The following is a 7,152-nucleotide window of genomic DNA, read 5'->3' as shown; positions in this document are numbered from 1 at the left end:
TTTCCCCCAAGGTATTGGCAGACGGTTTCAATACTTTCAAGAGTACCCTTCACACTTGCAATCCCAGTTGGCCTTTCCTGGCGCTTTTTCACACTGCAGACATTGGGTGAAGGAGCAGGGGCTGCCGTCTGACTGCTGTCACTTGCCAGCTACCACCAGCCATCTGGGGTGAAAGGGAGAGAACTTGTGTGTAGTTTCCTGATGCTCCCTGGTGAGTCAGAGAGAGATTTTTGGGAAGCCTTTACCTCCCACTCTTTCTTGGAGCTACAGGTCCCCACTTCACCGCAATGGTGTCTTTTGGAAAAATAGAAATGAAATAATGTTGTATTGAGTAAGCTGCCTCTGAAGCCTAAAATCTCATCAGGGCCTTTGCTGCCTGTCAAAAATTCCAGTCCTGGGCTTCCCTGGTGGCGCAGTGGTTGAGAGTCCGCCTGCCAATGCAGGGGACACGGGTTCGTGCCCCGGTCCAGGAAGATCCCACATGCCGCGGAGCAACTAAGCCCGTGTGCCACAACTACTGAGCCTGCGTGCCTAGAGCCGGTGCTCCGCAACAAGAGAAGCCACCGCAATTAAAAGCCTGCGCACCACAACAAAGCCCCAACGCAGCCAAAAATAAATAAATAAACAAATAAATTTAAAAAAAAAACAACTTACATCTGCTAACCCCAGCCAAGGATTTTTAGGTCTCTGATTGAAGAACACCCTTCTCTCTAAAGTAGTTGTCTAGTCTTTATATAAACGTGTTTGTAGAGTAAAAAGTTGCATTTCTTGAAAACTAGTCACAAGTTATTCAAACTCTCTTTCTTGGAGAAAATTAGGAAGGCATTTCTAAGTTTATGTGTAATATTCCTCCTCTATTATAGGACCACCGAACAGGCCCACACCTCTGGCTTGCCCACTGATTTTTATAACTAAGAAAGTGAAAAGTAATTACAAACATCCAACAGGGTATAGGAAATCTATTTTCACTCAGTGTGCATCCTGGAGAATCGTCCTGCTTCCATCCTAAATATCATTCCAAACTCGGCATCATTCAGCAGACTTTTAATTATGGCCCAGGGCTGTGGCCATGACAGCGTTTCCCATTTCATTTATTGATTTATTCAGTTTCCACACAAGTAGCTACTTCAGCAGCACTTTGAAATAATTTTGTTTTCAAGATATTAATGGACATTCGTATATGAACCTACAGTTTACAGAATGCTCTACATCCATTACCTTTTGACTCCCTCCTAATCACTATAAGTAGCTGTGGTTTGTGAAAGGACTTTTAAAATAGTATCTGCAGCTGACATTTGCCTACAGATAAGTACTGAGGCAAGGGCTTACTTAATGAGGGGATTCCCAGGCAGTTCTCTGGGGATGTGCGGAAGATGTCATATTAGAATAGCCATAACTCCTCCCATTTTTGTTATTTTTGTGGAAATCTGTGAATAGCATTATCTTGAGTGTACTACATCCTGAAATACTCAAGTGGTTCTGAAAATGTACTAAGAAAAATGTTATAAAGTGGATCAGTGGGAAAAAGGAAGAGGTTTAATTTATATATATATATATAATTTTTACATGTAATTTATATATCACAATCAAAATTACAAATAATAAAAGTATTCCAGTAAATTTTACAACCCAGAAGGTATTCAGTACCTGAGAGAGAATGAGAGAGAGAGCAAGAAAGCGAAAGGTGGGACCTTAGAAATCTTGGCTTTCTAAGATTTCTAAATCTTGGAGCTTCCTTCCCTTAGAGACATAAAAGGTGAGAACAGAAAACGTGAGGGCTAGAGGTAATCCTTCTCATAAAAATAAACATTCACACACCACACACACACACACACACACACACACACACACACACACACACTGCTTAAAACAGCTAGAAAGATTCTTCATTTCTTTTTTTCCTCCAAAATGTAAATGGCAGACTTTTTTATTCAACTATATTTCAAGGGTAAGTTGACACTGGACGCCCCTGGTGGCGCAGTGGTTAAGAACCTGCCTGCCAAGGCAGGGGACACGGGTTCCATTCCTGGTCCGGGAAGATCCCACATGCCTCGGAGCAACTAAGCCTGTGTGCCACAACTACTGAGCCCACATGCCTAGAGCCCGTGCTCCGCAAAAAGAGAAGCCACTGCAATGAGAAACCCGTGCACTGCAACAAAGAGTAGCCCCCACTCGCTGCCACTAGAGAAAGCCCATGCACAGCAATGAAGACCCAATGCAGCCAAAAATAAATTAATTGATTTTTTAAAAAAGGGTAAGTTGACACCATCATCTGAGAAGTTACTCCAGCCAGAAACTGGGAGTCACCTTTAACATCGCCTCCATCCCACCCCCACCCATCCCAGCCAACCAGCCATTCAGCCTTTTCTATTCGACTCGTGAAATACGTTTAAGGTCTGTCGACTTCTCTCCCTCCTCGTCCTAATCCAAGCCTCTACCACTTCTGACCCGGATTCTCACAGAACCCGTCTCCCCGCTGCCAGTCCCTCTGTCGACACTGCACACCAGGAGCCGCCAGACAGACCTGCCATTGCAGAGTGAACGGCAGGAGGAAAAGCTTAGAACTTCAATTTATCTCATCCTTTAAAACGACTATTCTGTATTTTATAATACACATAACATGATGTGTATACAAACGTGCTTGTATTGGCATGCGGAATTTAAATGTTTTATTGATAGAGGTACACTACTTAAAAAGTTTGGTGGGCATTACTCTATACAGCAGTCAGAGTGATTTTTAAAAATACATATCTGGTCATGTTAATTCTTTAGCTTAAACCATTCAATGGCTTCCCATCATCCACAGAGTCCAAAATCTGTGACAGTTCCTGCAAACCCTGAAGGACGTGTCTACATCTCTGGTCGCCCTGCAACCTCCTCCCTTTCCCGGGCGTGGGGCTCTGTCCCCCTGACTCTCTGCTCCTCCTCTGAAGCCACGTTTTCCCCCGCAGGAAACCACACACGCCCTTCCCTCGGCCTCCATGAAGCTTTAGGTCTCGGGTTTAATGTTGTTTTCTTCCCAGACACCCCCTGCCCCGCATACCATCTCTCTCCAATCCAAATGTCCCTGGGTTCAGATCTCCTAGCGCCCTGCATTTTCCACCACGGGACTTGACAGAGCTGCTATTATACATGTATAGTTTCTGTTCAATGTCTTCCACACTAGGCCATCATCTTCAGGAGAACATGTTTGCCACTGTAACTGCCGGTACCTAATAAGCACAATAAATGTTTGTTGAACAAAGAATGAATTCAAGTACCGATTCCCACCCACACACTTACTTCCAAAAGTTAGGGAGCCTCAGAGGACTGTCAGAGCATCGTCTCAGGGAATCTCTGGCCTTTCCAGGGTTCACCTGCCCGGCTCCAGAACACTTGAAGACTGGGCCCTGATGAGCCATCTGTTGGTCTACGAGGACTTTTGAGAGGCCCGTGAACAATCCCTCCCCAGCACTGTCTGAAAAGCTTTATCACAGCACTTAGTGATGTGTAACCACCTCTTTCCGCTTCTGCTTCTACACCAAGACTGATTGTCTTCAGGACTTGGAGCTCCTCATTCATCTTTGGGAGTAAAAAGGAGGCATTTCACAAGTGACTGGAGATTTCTGGTGTCCCAAGTTCTTTTGTAAAAAAAAAAAAGTTTCAGCTTGTTTAATTTCCAGAATTCGCAAAAAGTTCAAGCTATCCCTTAGAACAAGGCAACTGTACTGGGTGGATATTTTTATTTTTTATTTTATTTTTTTGCAGTACGTGGGTCTCTCACTGTTGTGGCCTCTCCCATTGCGGAGCACAGGCTCCGGACGCGCAGGCTCAGCGGCCATGGCTCACGGACACAGCCGCTCTGCGGCATGTGGGATCCTCCCAGACCAGGGCACGAACCCATGTCCCCTGCATCGGCAGGCGGACTCTCAACCACTGCGCCACCAGGGAAGCCCGGGTATCTTTATTTTTTTTTAATTTTTATTGAAGTATAGTTGATGTACAATGTCGTATTAATTTCTGATGTACAACAAAGTGACTCAGTCATAAATATATATATTCTTTTTCATATTCTTTTCCATGATGGTTTACCACAGGATATTGAATATAGTTCCCTGTGCTATACAGTAGGACCTTGTTGTTTATTTATCCTGTATATAATAGTTTGCATCTGCTAATCCCACACTCGCAATTCATCCCTTCCCCACCTCCCTGTTCTCTATATCCATGAGCCTGTTTCTGTTTTGCAGATATGTTCATTTGTGTCGTATTTTAGATTCCACATGTTAAGTGATAGCATATGGTATTTGTCTTTCTCTGATTTACTTTGCATAGTATGATAATCTCTAGGGCCATCCATGTTGCTGCAAATGGCATTATTTCATTCTTTTTTATGAATGAGTAATATTCCACCGTAAATATACCACATCGTCTTTATCCATTCATCTGTTGATGGACATTTAAGCTGTTTCCATGACTTGGCTATTGTAAATAGTGCTGTTATGAACACAAGGGTGCATATATATTTTCTTTTTTTTTTACTTTTAAAATTTATATATTTATACATATGAACAAGACTTACCAAAACATTAACTATATTTTTTTCTCTATAGAAGGATTACAGGTGATCTTTATTTCATGTTATGTTTATCTATGTTTCCCAGCTTCTATGGAGGTGCATACTAATTTTATTTTTTAGAATTTTATTTTTTTATACAGCATGTTCTTATTAGTTATCCATTTTATACATATTAGTGTATACATGTCAATCCCAATCTCCCAATTCACACCACTACCACCACCCCCCGCCACTTTCCTCCCTTGGTGTCCATACATTTGTTCTCTACATCTGTGTCTTTAATTCTGCCCTGCAAACCACTTCATCTGTACCATTTTTCTAGGTTCCACAAATATGCATTAATATACAATATTTGTTTTTCTCTTTCTGTCTTATTTCACTCTGTATGGCAGTCTCTAGATCCATCCACATCTCTACAAATGACCCAATTTTGTTCCTTTTTATGGCTGAGTAATATTCCATTATATATATGTACCACATCTTCTTCATCCATCATATGTCGATGGGCATTTAGGTTGCTTCCATGACCTGGCTATTGTAAATAGTGCTGCAGTGAACATTGGGGTACATGACTCTTTTTGAATTATGTTTTTTTCTGGGTATATGCCCAGTAGTGGGATTGCTGGATCATATGGTAATTCTATTTTTAGTTTTTGAAGGAACCTCCATACTGTTCTCCATACTGGCTGTATCAATTTACATTCCCACCAACAGTGCAGGAGGGTTCCCTTTTCTCCACACCCTCTCCAGCATTTGTTGTTTGTAGATTTTCTGATGATGCCCATTCTAACTGGTGTGAAGTGATACCTCATTGTAGTTTTGATTTGCATTTCTCTAATAATTAGTGATATTGAGCACCTTTTCATGTGCTTCTTGGCCATCTGTATGTCTTCTTTGGAGAAATGTCTATTTAGGTCTTCTGGCCATTTTTGGATTGGGTTGTTTGTTTTTTAATATTGAGCTGCATGAGCTGTTTATATATTTTGGAGACTAATCCTTTGTCCATTGATTCATTTGTAAATATTTTCTCCCATTCTGAGGGTTGTCTTTTTTTTCTTGTTTATGGTTTCCTTTGCTGTGCGAAAGTTTTGAAGTTTCATTGGGTCCCATTTGTTAATTTTTGTTTTTATTTCCATTACTCTAGGAGGTGGATCAAAAAAGATCTTACTGTGATTTATGTCAAAGAGTGTTCTTGCTATGTTTTACTCTAAGAGTTTTATAGTGTCCGGTCTTATATTTAGGTCTCTAATCCATTTTTAGTTTATTTTTGTGTATGGTGTTAGGGAGTGTTCTAATTTCATTATTTTACATGTGGCTGTCCAGTTTTCCCAGCACCACTTATTGAAGAGACTGTCTTTTCTCCATTGCATATCCTTCCCTCTTTTGTCATACATTAGTTGACCATAGGTGAGTGGGTTTATCTCTGGGTTTTCTTTGTCCATTGATCTACATTTCTGTGCCAGTACCATATTTTCTTCATTACTGTAGCTTTGTAGTATAGTCTGAAGTCAGCTCAATTTTTGTCCAGCTTTGTTTTTTTTCCCTCAAGACTGCTTTGGCTATTCGGGGTCTTTTGTGTCTCCATACAAATTTTAAGATTTTTTGTTCTAGTTCTGTGAAAGATGCCATTGGTAATTTGATAGGGATTGCACTGAATCTGTAGATTGCTTTGGGTAGTTTTCACAATATTGATTCTTCCAATCCAAGAACATGGTATATCTCTCCATCTGTTGGTATCATCTTTAATTTCTTTCATCAGTGTCTTAGAGTTTTCTTCATGCAGGTCTTTTGTCTCCCTAATCAGGTTTATTCCTAGGCATTTTATTCTTTTTGTTGTAATGGTAAATGGAATGTTTCCTTAATTTCTCTTTCAGATTTTTCATCATTAGAGTATAGGAATGAATGTAAGAGATTTCTATGCATTAATTTTGTATCTTGCAACTTTACCAAATTCATTGATTACCTCTAGTAGTTTTCTGGTGGCATCTTTAGGATTCTTTATGTATAGTATCATGTCATCTGCAAAAAGTGACAGTTTTACTTCTTTTCCAATTTATATTCCTTTTATTTCTTTTTCTTCTCTGATTGCCATGGCTAGGACTTCCAAAACTATGTTGAATAAGAGTGGCGAGGGTGGACATCCTTGTCTTGTTCCTGATCTTAGAGAAAATGCTTTCAGTTTTCACCATTGAGAATGATGTTTGCTGTGGGTGTGTCATATATGGCCTTTACTATGTTGAGGTAGGTTCCCTCTATGCCCACTTTCTGGAGAGTTTTTATCATAAATGGGTGTTGAATTTTGTCAAAAGCTTTTTCTGCATCTATTGAGATGATCATGTGGTTTTTATTCTTGAATTTGTTAATATGGTGTGTCACATTGATTGATTTGCGTATATTGAGGAATCCTTGCATCCCTGGGATAAACCCCACTTGATCATGGTGTATGATCCTTTTAATGTGTTGTTGGATTCTGTTTGCTAGTATTTTGTTGAGGATTTTTACATCTATATTCATCAGTGATATTGGTCTGTAATTTTCTTCTTTTGTAGTATCTTTGTCTGGTTTTGGTCTCAGGGTGATGGTGGCCTCATAGA

Source organism: Delphinus delphis, chromosome 5 (genome assembly GCF_949987515.2).
Source record: "Delphinus delphis chromosome 5, mDelDel1.2, whole genome shotgun sequence".
NCBI lineage: Eukaryota > Metazoa > Chordata > Mammalia > Artiodactyla > Delphinidae > Delphinus > Delphinus delphis.
The sequence above is the reverse complement of the archived record's forward strand: the minus strand, read 5'-3'. Positions refer to the sequence as shown.